Here is a 16,935-nt window from a genome sequence, read left to right as displayed (position 1 = left end):
GTCTAACCCATTTTGTCTCTGTCCAGGCCAAAAGGCTACAATGTGCAGTGCCAGTTTAACAAGGACATATAAAACTACAGCCGACCACAGAAAATATCACTCGCCCTTGGATGGACACCACTATAAGAACTCTGAGGATTGAGACTAGCAAGAGGGGGAGGTCCAATGATGCTTGCCATCCAGTTCAGCAGGAAGGAGCCAGAGAGACCTTGATGTGCCTATTCCCAAAGAATTGGGCCTCCCATCATTTGAGGGGGGAATGTTAAGTAGTTAGAATAGGAAAAAGGAGTACAAAATGGAACACAAATAAGGGAAAAGCCCATGAAACTAGAACAAAGGAAGGTCTGAGAACCAGAGTGAGGACCTCAGATAGAACAAACAGCCCACCTGGCTAGCCCAGGTTATACAGGTCAGGCTCAGGGGGAGAAGAAAAAAACATATAAAAAGAGGAGCCAAAATTGAGCCAGGGGCTTCTCTTCTAATCTTTTGGGTCAGCCTGTCCTCATGGCCCGAGGATGTATTTTCCTTTGCTTTCTAAATAAAACTGAGCTGTAACACCGATTCACCTGTTGCTTCAAATTTTTGCTACAGCGAGACAGAACTGAGGAAATTACACACTCCCTCGACACATAATAATGCAGCTAATAAGGTAACCCTCAAAATTCAAAGTATTTCACAAAGGCAGTTCCTACAATCAGAAATATGCTTATTTCTGGGACTAGGTTGCTATTTCAGAATAGCAAACATAGCCTCATATTGGTGCTAAAACCCAAGTACACAGAAGAAAGAATTTGCATTGCATTTGGTCTCTGAATTATTTAAAAGCACGTTTAGACATAATGAGTGTAGCAATTGCACTTCATCAGAAGGATTTATCAACCATCACCATTTTATCATCCAATCTAACGCTAAGTATTTCTTTTTGAGAAAAACCAGAAACTGAATGTATTGAAATATTCCATGAGCCAAAAGATGCCTTATGTGTAAGCACAGCAGTGCTCTGGATTTAATCATTCATAGATTGATATTTCTAGACATAGAGAAAACGGATATTTTAACCCTGAGTCTTTCCAAACTGTTTCCTCTTCTCTCCTGCATGGACAGATAAAGACGATTGTGTAAAGCACCCTTTTGGACCAGGTTAATTGTCCATGAACTTGAAGCTTAGAGAGTGCTTCTTCAGGCACTTGGTCCTGGGGTTGTAGAGTACTAAACACTACAGAGGACAGGGCAGCAACTCAGACTTAGGGAGTGATAATCCCTAAGGAGAGATCACTTTTTTCAACAATACTCACTCAGTTACCACGTCTATAGAACAGGGAGACAGGTTGCTGTTGTTTAGTCGCTAAATTGTGTCTGACTCTTTTGCGATCTCATGGACTGTAGCCTGCCAGGCTCCTCTGTCCATGAGATTTCCTAGGCGAGAATACTGGAGTGGGTTGCCATTTCCTTCTCCAGGGGATCTTCTTGATCCGGGGGTCAAACAGCAGTTTCCTGCATTGGCAGGAGGATTCTCTACCACTGAGCCACCAAGGAAGCCCCATATATTCTGTTATCTGCAGACAAAATGCTCCTTCTTGAAGTTCAAGGCAAATGAAGCTATGTGACTGACCTAAGGCCAGCTGCCTCCTAGATGCTGGTAGTGGCTGCATGTGAGACTCTGGTTTCCCTGGTTTTAGGATCCACCACAGCACCATATCCCAAGATGACCTCCTGGCGTTACCCTTCTAGTGATCCTCCCTGCCGAAAAAGTGTATGTTTAACCATGTTTAATCCAACTATCTTCAATTTTATTTGTATACTTCTTAAGAGACAACACATACACACACAAACTCAAAAACAAAAGTTTGGCAAGTGTTGCCCCAATGTTCAAAAATCATTATAGTGGTAGGATTCTTAATTCTTAAGGTATCATGGAGTAGTAGGAGGGAAACTACTGAGGTATAAAGTTGGGTGGAAAATAGGATGAAAATTGTTTTAAATTATAGTCTCACATGCAAATATATATATGAAAACCTTTACTGGAAATATTAAGCTAAAATGCTAGCAATGACTATCTCTGCTGCTGCTGCTGCTGCTGCTGCTGCTGCTGCTAAGTCGCTTCAGTCGTGTCCGACTCTGTGCGACCCCATAGACAGCAGCCCACCAGGCTCTTCTGTCCCTGAGATTCTCCAGGCAAGAATACTGGAGTGGGTTGCCATTTCCTTCTCCAATGCATGAAAGTGAAAAGTGAAAGTGAAGTTGCTCAGTCGTGCCCGACTCTTCGAGACCCTATGGACTGCAGGCCACCAGGCTCCTCCATCCATGGGATTTTCCGGGCAAGAGTACTGGAGTGGGTTGCCATTGCCTCTAGGATATTTATAAGCTATATTTGGGTTTTGCTGGGAAACTTTTTCATATATACATATACACACAAATAGTTACTTTTATGATTGGGAAAATCTGATGATTTTTCATGAAAAAAAGTCAAATGTTAATCCAAACAAGTCTATTTTATCTTTCAAATTTTAAGAAGTAAAAGAGTAGCTTTCATATAACATTTATATTTTATTATATTCAAAGATAATGAACTACATATTTCACTGAATTCATTTCTTTCTTTTGGAAATTATTTTTTGTTGATATTTTTAAATCCTCTTATGTTCCCATTCTTACCATTAGGTGGCAAGCATTTACCATTTTTTGGTGAAATAGTGATTCAGTCTTTCCAGATGCTTATATTATGAATGTATCTGAGACAAATAACCTTTATATCTATACATGGCTGATTGTTAAGGAATAAAAACTTGATCAGGAGACAACAAAATGAATTTTTTGGCATATCTGAATTAGGTAAAGGAGGACAAGAGGAAGAAGGGCAATCAAACACCCCAAATTAAATTTATTTAAAAATATGATAATCACAAAACATATATTTTATAGTGTTAATCATAGATCTGTCATCATTTTTCAGTATCATGTCACATGCTCTAAGTACTGTTCCAATTCTGTAATTAGGTGCATGCTAAGTCGCTTCAGTTGTTTCCAATTCTTTGAGACCCCATGGACTGTAGCCTACCAGACTCCTCTGTCCATGAGATTCTCCAGGCAAGAACACTGGAGTGGGTTGCCATTTCCTTCTCCAGGGCATCTTCCTGGATGCAGGGACTGAACCCACATCTCTTATGCCTCCTGCATTGGCAGGCAGGTTCTTTACCACTAGCACAACCTGAAGATATTTAATTCATAACTGCTGTTTAACGCACCAACACTAAAGTTCATTCTATTCAGGTTATTTCTTTCTTCACCCACTACATTTCTTTTCAAGCCCAGAAATCCACTAAATACTACTCAGAGAATATTAAAACAAAATGCAAATAAAAACTGTCAGATATCTCTCTGAAACATTGATATTTCAAATACCTGTACTTTCTGGTTAATAAAACTATCATTTGGTAGATCAGTTCAAAATCAAAATTACATTGTATTTCATCAAGAAAACTTGGAAATAGAAGTGATGCTTGATCCTATTTTTCTTTAAAAATTATTTTTATCATCTGGGGCTTCCCTGGTGGCTCAGTGGTAAAGAATCCACCTTCCAATGCAGGAGGCATGGGTTCGGTCCCTGATCCAGGAAGATCCCACATGCAAGGACCAATTAAGCCCACGCGCCATAATTATCGAGCCTGTGCTGTTAGGCCTGTGGTTGCAGAAAGAGAATTCACCGCAATGAGAAGCGTGCAAACTAGTGGGAATACCTCTTCCCCTTTTTCCTGGTGGGAAAAACTGAAGTCGCCCAACCCCTCCGCCCCCACCAAAAAAAAAAAAAATTTCCTATTCAGTGTGCCCTTTGCTACAACCTTCAGGTTTCATTCCAGTGTCTCTGAGCTAAGTTGTGGAATACCGTTGGTAATGTAAATGACTATGAGAATGCAAATTGTGTCCTTAGAGGATGCAGAGAACCCACTCCAGTATTCTTGCCAGGAGAACCTCATGGACAGAGGATCCTGGAGGGTCTATGGGGTCACAAAGAGTTGGACACGACTTAGGACTGAACAACCAAGCACAACTAGAGAAAAGCCCTCAAGGTAACAAAGATCCCGCATAGCCAAAAATAAATAAATAACTTAAAAAAAAAAAACTAACTCAAAAAAATCATTTTATCATCTAAAAACTGATTGGGGTTTACGGTCCCCCATTTCTGGATTACAGGAAACAGGCTCCATTCAGCCTCCAGGACCTTCCCTGAGTTCCCAGGAGCAGGTTTAAACAGATGCTAATTAGGGAAGAGAGGAACAGTCAGAAGAAACATGTTGCAACCTAAGGGCAGAGTCCAGGTTCCCCCTCCAAGGATATACTTAACAGTATCTCTGAGCTGTTTCCCAGATACTAAAACCCCCACCAGGTGGGAGAAATTAACAGCAGGATGCCCCTATGCCTACCAGCATGTCGACTCCAGACTGATTGGAACTGGAAGGTTGATGATGCTGATATTCACTTAACTCCTCACCAGCCCATTAGAACAATGTTCATGAGCTGATCACACCCTTTTTGAATCAAACTCCTCACTTCCCCCTCCAGGTCAGGACACATTTTGAAGGCATTAGCCTGCTGTGGCCCCCTTGCCTGGCAAAGCAGTAAAGCTGTTCACCTACTTCACCCAAAGCTCTCTGTCTCCGAGACTTAAATGAGTATCTGGGTTTGTGTGTGCGTTAGTCACTCAGTCCTGTCTGACTCTTTGTGATCCCATGCACTATAGCACACCAGGTTCCTCTGTCCATGAAATTCTCCAGGCAAGAATACTGCAGTGGGCTGCAATTTTCTTCTCCAAAGAGTCTGAGTTTGCCTTCATTCTCAGGGGCTCATTCTTCTGGCTCTGACTTGTATCTGAGATAAGGGTTTATTTTGTGCATTCAGACTCCATAGCTTCCCCACTTTGCATCTTAATTACCTTCTCAAATTGTACATGGCTGGATGGGCTCACAGAACACATTACCACCCCACTCCTCTTAATCACTCCCTGCCTCAATTCTGCCTTCACACAGCCTCCTGATGTGAATAATGGCACCTCCTCAGCTCCAGGCTAAAGTTTTAGGGTCATATTTGGATCCTCTCTGCCCTGATGCCCTCAGCAAACTGTCCTGTAGGTCTGCCAGCTCTCTCTCAGCTCCAGTAATGTCTCCACTGGTATGACGGAATCATCTTTCACTGATGGTCTCCTACATGGATCCATGGGGACAGCGAACAGAGAAGCCTTAGTCATTTAAGTGTAAATCAGGTGGAGGTTCAGTTCAGTTCAGTCACTCAGTTATGTCCGACTCTTTGAGACCCCATGGACTGCAGTATGCCAGGCTTCCCTGTCCATTACCAAACCCCAGAGCTTACTCAAACACATGTCCATAGAGTCAGTGATGCCATCCAACCATCTCATCCTCTGTTGTCCTCTTCTCTTCCTGCCTTCAATCTTTCCCAGCATCAGGGTCTTTTCCAATGAGTGGGTTCTTTGCATTAGGTAGTCAAAGTATTGGAGTTTCAGCTTCAGCATCAGTCCTTCCAATGAATATTCAGGACTGATTTCCTTTAGGATGAACTAGATTGATCTCCTTGCAGTCCAAGGGACTCTCAAGAGTCTTCTCCAACACCACAGTTCAAAAGCATCAATTCTTCGGCGCTCAGCTTTCTTTATAGTCCAAATCTCACATCCATACATGACTACTGGAAAAACCATAGCTTTGACTAGATGGACCTTTGTTGGCAAAGTAATGTCTCTGCTTTTTAATATGCTGTCTAGGTAGGTTATAGCTTTTCTTCCAAGGAGCAAGTGTCTTTTAATTTCATGGCTGCAGTCACCATCTCCAGTGATTTTGGAACCCAAAACAATGAAGTCTGTCATTGTTTCCATTGTTTCCCCATCTATTTGCCATGAATTGATGGGACCAGATGCCATGACCTTAGTTTTCTGGATGTTGAGTTTTAAGCCAACTTTTTCACTCTCCTCTTTAATGTTCATCAAGAGGCTCTTTAGTTCTTCTTCACTTTCTGCCATAAGGGTGGTATCATCTGCACATCTGAGGTTATTGACATTTCTCCCAGCAATCTTGATTCCAGCTTGTGCTTCTTCCAGCCTGGCATTTCTCATGATGTACTCTGCATAAAAGTTAAATAAGCAGGGTGACAATATACAGCCTTGACGTACTCCTTTCCTGATTTGGAACCAGTCTGTTGTTTCATGTCCAGTTCTAACTGTTGCTTCTTGACCTGCATACAGATTTCTCAGGAGGCCAGTCAGGTGGCCTGGTATTCCCATCTCTTTCAGAATTTTCCACAGTTTGTTGTGATCCACACAGTCAAAGGCTTTGGCATAATCAATAAAGCAGAAGTAGATGTTTTTCTGGAACTCTCTTGCTTTTTTGATGATCCAGCGAATATTGGCAATTTGATCTCTGCTTCCTCTTCCTTTTCTAAATCCAGCTTTAAAATCTGGAAGTTCACGGTTCATGTATTGTTGAAGCCTGGCTTAGAGAATTTTGAGCATTACTTGGCTAGCATGTGAGATGAGTCCAATTGTGCGGTCATTTGAGCATTCTTTGGCATGGCCTTCCTTTGAGATTGGAATGAAAACTGCCCTTTTCCAGTCCTGTGGCCACTGCTGAGTTTTCCAAATTTGCTGGCATATTGAGAGCAGCACTTTCACAGCATAATTTTTTGGGATTTGAAATAGCTCAACTCGAATTCTATCACCTCCTCTAGGCACAGTATGAAAAAGCAAAAAGGTATGACACTGAAAGATGAACTCCACAGTTTGGTAGGTGCCCAATATGATACTGGATATCAGTGGAGAAGTAACTCCAGAAAGAATGAAGAGATGGAGCCAAAGCAAAAACAACACCCAGTTATGGATGTGATGGGTGATGGAAGTACAGTCTGATGCTGTAAAGAGCAATACTGCATAGGAACCTAGAATGTTACAGCCATGAATCAAGGCAAGTGGTCAAACAGGAGATGGCAAGAGTGGACGATGACATTTCAGGAAATCAGTGATCTGAAATGGACGGGAATGGGTGAATCTAACTCAGATGACCATTGTATCTATTACTGTGGGCAGGAATCCCTTAGAAGAAGTGGTGTAGCCATCACAGTAAACAAAAGAGTCCAAAATGCAGTACTTGGATGCAATCTCAAAAATGACAGTATGATCTCTGTTCATTTCCATAGCAAATCATTCAGTATCACAGTAATCTAAGTCTATGCCCTGACCAGTAATGCTGAAGAAGCTGAAGTTGAATGGTTTTATGAAAACCTACAAGACCTTCTAGAACTAACACCCCAAAAGATCACCTTTTCATCATAGGGGACTGGAATGCAAAAGTAGGAAGTCAAGAGCTCCCTGGAGTAACAGGCAAATTTGGCCTTGAAGTACAGAATGAAGCAGGGCAAAGCCTAACAGAGTTTTGCCAAGAGAACACACTGGTCATAGCAAACACCCTCTTCCAACAACACAAGAGAAGACTCTGCACATGGACATCACCAGATGGTCAACACCGAAATCAGACTGATTATATTCTTTGCAGCCAAAGATGGAGAAGCTCTATACAGTCAGCAAAAACAAGACCAGAGCTGACTGTGGCTCAGATCATGAACTCCTTATTGCCAAATTCAGACTTAAATTGAAGAAACTAAGGAAAACCACTAGACCATTCAGGTATGACCTAAATCAAATTCCTTACGATGATACAGTGGAAGTGAGAAATAGATTTAAGGGCCTAGATCTGATAGGCAGAGTGCCTGAAGAACTATGGACAGAGGTTCATGACACTGTACAGAAGGCAGTGATCAAGACCATCCCCAAGAAAAGAAATGCAAAATAGTTGTCTGACAAGGCCTTACAAATAGCTGAGTAAAGAAGAGAAGCTAAAGGCAAAGGAGAAAAGGAAAGATACACCCATTTGAATGCAGAGTTTCAAAGACTAGCAAGGAGAGATAAGAAAGCCTTCCTCAGGGTTCAATGCAAAGAAATAGAGGAAAACAATAGAATGGGAAAGACTAGAGATCTCTTCAAGAAAATTAGAGATACCAAGGGAACATTTCTTGCAAAGATGGGCACAATAAAGGACAGAAATGGTATGGACCTAACAGAAGCAGAAGATATTAAGGAGAGGTGGCAAGAATACACAGAACTATACAAAAATAATCTTCATGACACAGATAATCATGATGGTGTGATCACTCACCTAGAGCCAGACATTCTGGAATGCGAAGTCAAGTGGGCCTTAGGAAACATCACTCCCTTTTAAAACACTCCAAAACCTTCCCAGTAAAGTGAGATCAAATCCCAAACTCCTTAGCACCAACTGTGTGTTTTGGGGTTTCTTCTGGCACATGGATGCGTGCTCAGTCTCTAAACTGTCTCTGACTCTTTGGTACCCCATGGATGGTAGCCTGCCAGGCTCCTCTGTCCATAGGATTTCTAGACAAGAATATTGGAGTGGGTTGACATTTCCTCCTCCAGGGAATCTTCCCAACTGATGGAATGAACCCGTGTCTCCTGCATTGCAGGCAGATTCTTTCCTACTGAGCCACCTGGGAAGCTCCTTTTCCTTACCCAGGGTCTTACCCAGCTTCTCCCTGAGCTCCAGGGTTGCCCAAACCACCCAGGGCACTCATGTCCACATCGTTCTCCAGCACGTTACCTCATATTGTGTTTTTCCACAATTTTTATTAGGGTTTATCTTTTTAAATTAACTCACTTGCACATCATTAGCTTCCTTTTATAAGAACGAGAAGCAAGGGACTTGTTCTCCTCACTGCCTTATCACTGGGGCTCAGAACAACAGGTTCTATATTGTAGGTCCTTAAATACTTGCTAACTAGATATCAGAACAAAACTCCTTTAAGTAGTAAAATGGATATGAAGTACCATCTTCTCATTAAATTCTAACAATGCTCTTAATTTCTAAGGAATAGCTAAATTTTTCTTATGCATTCGATGGAAGAAAATGTCTAAAACATCAGAGATCCCAATTATGAGTAAGCATCTGAGTCAGCATTCAGGACTCAAAAACTGTATTAAAAAATGTATAACTTGCTGCTAAGTATGATTTTTAATGGTGAGATCAGAATTATAGAAAAAGAAAAGGTAATACAGGCACACACACACACACACACACACACACACATATATACAGCCATTAGAACTGCCTCCTGAAACAAACGTTTTGTGTTTCCCAAAATGAATGGAATAATTTCCCTGCCACCATACTTTAAACATGAAACGTATCTTGGGCTATGCCATTAGAGGAAATGCCATTTTACTTGAAAAATGCTGACTAGATTTGAGGCCAGAAATAGATTTGTGCATCGTCTCTTCATCTCTTTTATCATCTTCATATTTTTTTTGAAAAATCAATATCTGCTTCCAAAACTCTATGTTCCAATGTGACTTAGTTATCAGTCAAGATATCCAGTATTTTTATTAAGCTATAGCTTAATCTTTTCTTTTCTAATACAAGAAGTTCTATCCACAATCTAATCCCACTCACATTTATTAGATCTCCAAATGTTTCCTCTAAAATTGCATATTCCTACAGTTCTAAGAAATATGCTATTACAAATAGAGAAGCATCTTCATGAGAATATTATAATGCATGTATAGAGACCACTTCCTTCCTCACAGAGGGCACTACCACTTCATGATTTATCCATCCCATCTGATGCCAAGAAATCATTACACAGTTTTATACTGCGATTATGTCTGCATTGGGTCAAGTACCTGATGATTTATGCATTGTGTGCAATTAGATATCGCTCTAGTTACAATAATTAGGATATTATATTTCTCTGGGGTCTGCACTCTGATTATTATTAGGACTTGGGGGTGGGGACCAGGGCTTGTTTTCATAGGTGATGAACACATGTTTGCAACAGTTGTTCGTATAGACTCAGCATTCTGTTCGGAGGAGGCAATGGCACCCCACTCCAGTACTCTTGCCTGGAAAATTCCATGGATGGAGGAGCCTGGTGGGCTATAGTCCATGGGGTCGTTAAGAGTCGGACATGACTGAGCGACTTCACTTTCACTTTTCACTTTCATGCACTGGAGAAGGAAATGGCAACCCACTCCAGTGTTCTTGCCTGGAGAATCCCAGGGACAGGGGAGCCTGGTGGGCTGCCGTCTATGGGGTCGCACAGAGTCGGACATGACTGAAGCGACTTAGCAGCAGCAGCAGAAGCAGCAGCATTCTGTTAAAGACATTAATGCATATTTGGTTTCATTATTGAACATGACAACTCCCCAAAGGAGGACTTTCAGTGTTGTTGTTGTTTAGTCACTCAATCACAACTGACTCTTTGCCAATCCTTGGATGGTAGCCTGCCAGGCTCCCCTGTCCATGGGATTTCCCAGGCAAGAATTGGAGTAGGTTGCCATTTCCTTCTCCAGGAGATCTTCCTGACTTAGGGACGGAACCTAAGTCTCCTGTGTCTCCTACATTGGCAAGCAGGTTTTTACCACTGAGCATCCAGGGAAGTCCAGAACTTGGAGTAATTAAGAATTAAAGCCAAGCATCATTGGAGACCATAGCCTCAGGCTGGCAATTCTGTTAATTCAAAGACTAATGAATTACTAGGTTACTGGTCTTAATCTTTTAAAAATACACAAACTCACCACAGTGATGACTAAAGATCTCTATCAGGACAACGTCAATTTACACTTAATCTACCTCATAATTGGTCATTTGCTCCCTCTAGCACTTACAATTTTCTTTCCTTGATGAAATATATACAGACTATAATGCCGACAAAGGTCCATCTAGTCAAAGGTACGGTTTTTCCAGTAGTCATGTATGGATGTGAGAGTTGAACCATAAAGAAAGCTGAGTGCCAAAGAAATGATGCTTTTGAATTGTGCTGTTGGAGAAGACTATTGACAGTCCCCATCAAACCAGTCCATCCTAAAAGAAACCAGTCCTGAATATTCACTGGAAGGACTGATGCTGAAGCTGAAACTCCAATACTTTGGCCACCTGATGCGAAGAACGGACTCATTGGAAAAGATCCTGATGCTGGGAAAGATTGAAGGCAGAAGGAGAAGGGGACAACAGAGGATGAGATGGTTGGATGGCATCACTGACTCTATGGACATGAATTTGAACAAGCCCTGGGATTTGGTGATGGACAGGGAAGCCTGGTGTGCTGTAGTCCAAGAGGTCGCAAAGAGTCAGACATGACTGAATGGCTGTATGGAATTGAACTGATAATGATTTTTGATCTCAGCACATGACCCAAACTTGTAAATGTGTTTGGCCTAGACTTTCCTAGAGGGAAAACTAAATATTACAGTTTTGATTAGATTACTATCAAAATTTTTTGGTGTATTTTTCCAGAGTGTTACTGACCTCTGTGCACTTTTATAGTAATAATCAAAGTACAGTCGACACACTTTTTTTTTCATTTTAGGATCCATTAAATTTAGCTTATTGAGGTGATATGGTAATTTACTTGTGCATTACAAAACGGAGAATTTGTACTACCTAGGACAGAATGCAGACTGGGTACAAGCAGCAGCTGGCAGGCCAAACCATGTTCTAGACAAGACAGGATAGGGTAATAAAACTGAACAGTGAAATAATCACCGATTACCATGACAAGAGTAAGGATCCTACTAGTATAAACAAAAGCTGAAGGGGGAGAAAAAAAAAAACTATACAAGAAGAGAATTTGGTTTCTTAGAATGCAGGGTTTAAGTGGATGATATACTGAGGTACATGAGGAAGTATGTGGTGGGAGGAACAGAGTTCCAGATACAAGGGAATGCTTGCTGAAATGAGTCACACATTTGAATTTTGAATGAGTGCGGCTGCACCTTGAGAGGAGCAACCCTCTTACTCATCTTTGTGCCACCAGTGCCTGGTGCTTCCGTGTTTACTGAAGGAACAACACAACGAATGGAGGAACAGGAAGAAGTACCCTTGTCAAGGACTAGAACCTTCAAACTTCTTTCAAAAGGGAATAAAGGTTATTATCAATATTTGTAGTGTATACTCAGACCAACCAGGTTATCCAGTGCACTTCTATATACCAATAACAAACTATCCAAAAGGGAAATTAAGAAAACAATCCCATCTACAATTACATCAAAATGAAGAAGATAACCTAGGAATGAATTTAAAGCAAGGAGATGAAAGACATGTACTTAACACATTGGTGAAGGAAGTCTCCCTTTTGATGATCAAAATCAACTAAGGATCTTATTTATATCTTCAAAATAACTTCTACCATATAATGTACTTTAATTAAAAAATCATATCTCAAGCTACTCAGGTTCTGCCTATCTCAAGGGGAGAAAGGTTGTAAGACTCCAATACTTTGACCACCTGATGCAAAGAGTCAACTCATTGGAAAAGACCCTGATGCTGGGAAAGGCTGAAGGCAGGAGGAGAAGGGGATGGCAGAAGAGGAGATGGTTGGATGGCATCACTGATTCAATGGACATGAGTTTCAGCAAACTCCATGAGATGGCTAAGGACAGGGAAGTCTGGCATGCTGCAGTCCATGGGGTCGCAAAGAGTCAGACACAACTTACTGACTGAACAACAACAAATATTGAGAGGTGGAAATATTTTGGATCATCTCAGAATTCTGCCTTCCACAGAACCTTTCAACTCAACTCCTCATTGAAATTAAAAGTTACTATATATATATATATATATAGTTTATTTTACAATAAAGAAATATATATATTGAAATATATATTATTGAAATTATATATATCAATATATATATTGATATATATATTGAAAATATATATATCAATATATATAATTTCAATATATATATAGTTCAATATATATATATTGAATCTCAATATATATATTGAATCTAAACCTGTAGTTTAGATTCTATCTTCTTTTGCCATAAAATGATATGAAACTAAATATATAATCTCATTTTAGCAAAGTATTCCCACATCCTTAAAGTGAACAATTTTCTTTTCATCTCTTTTTAGTTGCATGTCTGTTTTGATCAGAAATACGCTGCACATTAATCAAGCATTAAGTGATTGAGATTTTATTGTGGTCTAAATAAGAGTAGAAGAGCAGTTGAATGTGGAGCTTGAAAAGTCACCATGAGGTAGTTAGTACTCAGGGTATTCTTTCATTTCAGTTGCTGCAAATTCTTGAAACACAGAAAAAGACCGGCTCAGAAAGTCTGACTTGTGACTCATGGTGAAGAGGTACACTTCACTAATGTCTCCATTATGCATATCAAATACTTAACCATACAGTTCTATCATAATTGATCACGCATTTTCATATATAAGTATGCTCAAAGTTGAAATTATACCAATTCTAATCAATTTGTTAAAAATCTGAATGATTATTCAGAGCAAGACAATGTCTTTATATAAAGTGATGCAAATGTGTAAAACTCTATCCTTACAGGCAATCTGAAATTGAGTTACCAAAATAAAGTATAACACACTTTCAATATCACTGTAAGAATTATTCAAAGTGTTTTATGTTTATGTCAAGTTGGATTCATTCTTCTTTATCCTCAATTGTGTTTCTAATCTGATTTTTTCCTCCTATTTGTTGATTTTTGACCCAAGAAAGCAAATGAGTCACAATGGTTAATATATTTTCTTCTTCATTTCAGAATACATTTAAATTTAAATTAGTCATCTTTCTTAGAGAACACCATCCAAGGTTATTAATAATATATTAAAATTTGAGATCTTTTTGGGTACCTATATGTGCTTTCATCTCCGTTAGATGGACTGTTTGAGAGGACTGAGATTGTGAGTAATCTGCATACAAAATGCCAGTATTAAAAAGACTATAATCAAGTAAGACAGTGCCTCTTTGGTGATAATACTATTTTTTTTTCCTCTAGTTGCTAGGTTTCAAAGTTGCTCTGTGGGGTAAAGTCTGGATACTATTCCTCTGAAGCTAGTGTCTTTGAGCAGCAGCCAGCAGCAGTGTGATACTATTAATCAAGGCAGCCATCTCAGGTAGAGCTGAGAAAAGGCTGAGTTGAACAGTCAGAAAGACAGTGCGGGCAGGAGTATGCTATTTATGGGAGTGATCCAGTGAAGACATCACATTATTCCTCAGGACACAGTTGAAGGTAAATACTTCTCCATTCAGTGATCTTATAGTCCCCCCATTATGCTAGACGATGTTTGTTGTTGCTGCAAATGCTGGCATTTAACCCAGACTTTTAAAATGCCTCTAATGTGCATGGGAAACCTCAACATCTGATGACTCACAGTAAGAATTTCTGTACCTCTCTTACACACTCATCCTTTGTCTTTTCTGTGATTTATTCAGACACAATGGACATGAGTTTGAGCAAACCCTGAAAGATAGTGAAGGACAGGGAAGCCCAGTGTGCTGCAGTCCATGGGGTTGCATAGAGTTGAACACAATTTAGCAACTGAACAAAAACAACGAACAACAACAGATTCAAATGCAAAAATAAAAATGATTTGAAAATACATTCCCACTGGCATCCATTAGTTCCTGGGTTCATATTTCAAGAACAGAAGCCCCTTGTCATGATTCTACTTCAGTCTGATGTTTATGGTAATGGACGATGCTGTACAATGTATGATTACAGAATGTAACCATGAAACATAAGTGTAAGATGCATTAAGTAAGACAGAAGAATGAAAATTCAGTTTGTAAAGCAAGTAAAACTATGCTGACAAATATGTGTCATGAGTGATGCATAAGTGCAATCTGCTTTTAACATCATTATCATCTTTAGAAAGTGGGAGCTTTGCTTATTCCTTAAAGATGACAAAGGTATCCATGGAGACCTGCCAAGATCAGGATTCAGGTCTTACATTCTCGCTTCAGTGCCGTTAACAAATCATTGAGCATGGGGTTGAGGGTATTCAGGGGAAGTCAGTTAACCTTCCCTGGGTCTTTTCTTTTTCTGTTTGAATTCATAAAGTGTTTGGGATTGAAATACATGACTTCTTATCTAACCTCTTCTTATCTAAGCTCTTATCTAACCTCTAAAATATCTTAGAGCCCTAAAAAAGACATTTTGACAGACATTAGAATATTATTGAATATGCCCTAAAGCACCTCTCAACACTGAACTGGGGATACCATCTAAGAAATGTGTGAACTAAGAAAAATATCAAGGTGCTTTCTCACTATTAGAGTAAGCAAGGGCTGGTCACTGGTTCACATCTCTAATCTTTACTGCATATGTGTGTGCTGTGCTCACTCGTGCCCTATTCTTTGTGGCCCCATGGACTGTAGCCCCCCAGGCTCCTCTGTCCGTGGGATTCTCCAAACAAGAATACTGGGGTGGGTTGCTATTTCCTTCTTCAGGGCATCTTCCTGACCCTGGGATTGAACCTGCATCTTTTACATCTCCAGCATTGGCAGGCGGGTTCTTTACCTCTAGTACCATCTGGGAAGCACGATACATACACAGTATGATACAATCCCATCATTCTTTAAATAAGTAGAACTTTAAAGACTCACAGATCTCCACCTTTGAATTGAAAGGCGCTTCGTCTTCCCTCCCTCCTGTCCAGCCTAGACACTTCCCCTACACCATTCACATCTGATGAGAACCCATTTCTCATATATTTTCCATGGAAGTTCATTCAATGTTGTAATATCACACTTTCTATGAGCTAGACACTTTCCCCTGAATCACAGTCAAATGGCTTCATATAATTAATTTAACATTAATCTTACTTCTCAGACATTAATCCATACCACCACTCCCCCAAGTTTAAGGTAGTTGTCACATTTTGGACAAAAGAAATCTCTAGGATAGGGATACCTTCTCCTTTAGCCTTTCCCCCTGACTCTAAATGCTTCTGCATCTGGATCAGCCGCTCCTAGCTAATTACTCTGCTCTCATTAATAACACTCAGAAAATAACAGGCTGTGCAATTTGCATTTTGACCACTGCAGCTTCCTGTGAGAGTATCTCCTCTGAGCTGCTTATTGCACATCTGTTACCACAAGCTAAGACTGCATTAGATATTGTTGTCAATGATTTTTAAAAAGTATTGGCTTCTATTGAGGTTAAATGAAATAAAATCTTAGGAAATCCTGAAGTCTGGGTTCCTTTGCTTGACATATGAAATGTAAGAAGACATTTTGTAATTTATCCTTACTAAATTATAGTGCAGTTTTGATAAAAATTGCATATTTTGTAATATTTTAATGACTTTATTATATCATTTAATGCATTAACTAGACCTGCCATATATGTTAAACTAGAAAGAAGTTCTTAGTCTATAATTATCCAAGGCTGATAAAAATATTGAATAAGGTATAATCTGATCCTCACCAAAAGCACAATCGATTGGATTTAGAAGAGTACTCATTGATGAAAACACCACATGTGCTATCTTCTAGCCTGAATTGATTTAAATTCTAAGCAAAAAAGTGAGTTTTTTTTCCTCCAGATATCTTGCTGAAATAAAGATGTGCTACCTCTAACATTTTGATCAGTTCCTGAAAGGAAGACCAAGATAACAACTTGCTGTTTAAATTTGCAACAATCCAGGATGGGAGACTTAATCTGTGATGGTATCAAGATTCAGAAAGACTGAGGGACATTCCCTCCTTCTGGTGCCATAGAATTCTCCAACTGGGTAAGTAGAGAGCAATTTAAAGCCAAAACCATCCATTCATAGTGCAAAGCAATCATCTGGTACATTTAACATTTTTGGATTAAAAAAAAAAGATAGTGGCTGCTGCAGCTAACTTTGAGAAATCCTTGACATTTCAAAAACATTTTGTCTTTTTTTTTTCTTATGTACAGTTTCAAATGACAAGGTACTGATTCCATAAAGCTGAATTTCTTGGGGTTATTTTTCATTTGCATACATTTATCAAGCATAAATTACTCAGGGTTTCTGAAGAACATTCCAAATATATGTCTATTCATATGACTCATTACTTGTAAGAACATGATTTT

The 16,935-nt window shown here is 39.7% G+C and overlaps 1 protein-coding gene across 2 annotated transcripts in view; it reads right to left on the bottom strand.

The window, feature by feature from the left end:
* Positions 1-16,935, bottom strand: part of NETO1 (neuropilin and tolloid like 1) — a 103,800-nt gene that overhangs the window by 16,989 nt on the left and 69,876 nt on the right. The gene's annotated exons all lie outside the window — the stretch shown is intronic.

This window comes from Bos mutus, chromosome 24 (assembly GCF_027580195.1).
Source record: "Bos mutus isolate GX-2022 chromosome 24, NWIPB_WYAK_1.1, whole genome shotgun sequence".
In the NCBI taxonomy this organism is placed as follows: Eukaryota; Metazoa; Chordata; class Mammalia; order Artiodactyla; family Bovidae; genus Bos; species Bos mutus.
The sequence above is the reverse complement of the archived record's forward strand: the minus strand, read 5'-3'. Positions and strand labels throughout refer to the sequence as shown.